Genomic DNA, 540 nt, shown 5'->3' with positions numbered 1-540 from the left:
TATATATAGATAGATAGATAGATAGATAGATAGATACATAGATAGATAGATATATGCGTCTCTCGATATATACACACACACACATGTATGTACATACACATATATATACATGATACGTGTATATATGCTTTCATATATTCATATATGATTAGATATCAGATATACGGCACAACTAGATACTTGTAGCTGTAAGATTGTACACACGCTCACTCACATACACATACTTACAAAGACACACACACACACACCTGTATATACGAATACATATAAACACACATGCATATGCATATAAGCATACATCTATAAATTCTTTTCCCTCTACTTCTACATACATATATATATATATACATACGCACACACGTACTCATATTTTGCGTTGTTTATTGGTCACGCTATACAGTAATGTGTATATGCACAGGCAGACTAACAAGTATACATATATCCTCACAATAACTCTTAGAAACACATACATATATATTCATAGCCAGTCTGTTTATCCATCTTCACACACACACACACACACACACACACACACACACA

Source organism: Octopus bimaculoides, chromosome 12 (genome assembly GCF_001194135.2).
Source record: "Octopus bimaculoides isolate UCB-OBI-ISO-001 chromosome 12, ASM119413v2, whole genome shotgun sequence".
Classification (NCBI taxonomy): Eukaryota; Metazoa; Mollusca; class Cephalopoda; order Octopoda; family Octopodidae; genus Octopus; species Octopus bimaculoides.
The sequence above is the reverse complement of the archived record's forward strand: the minus strand, read 5'-3'. Positions refer to the sequence as shown.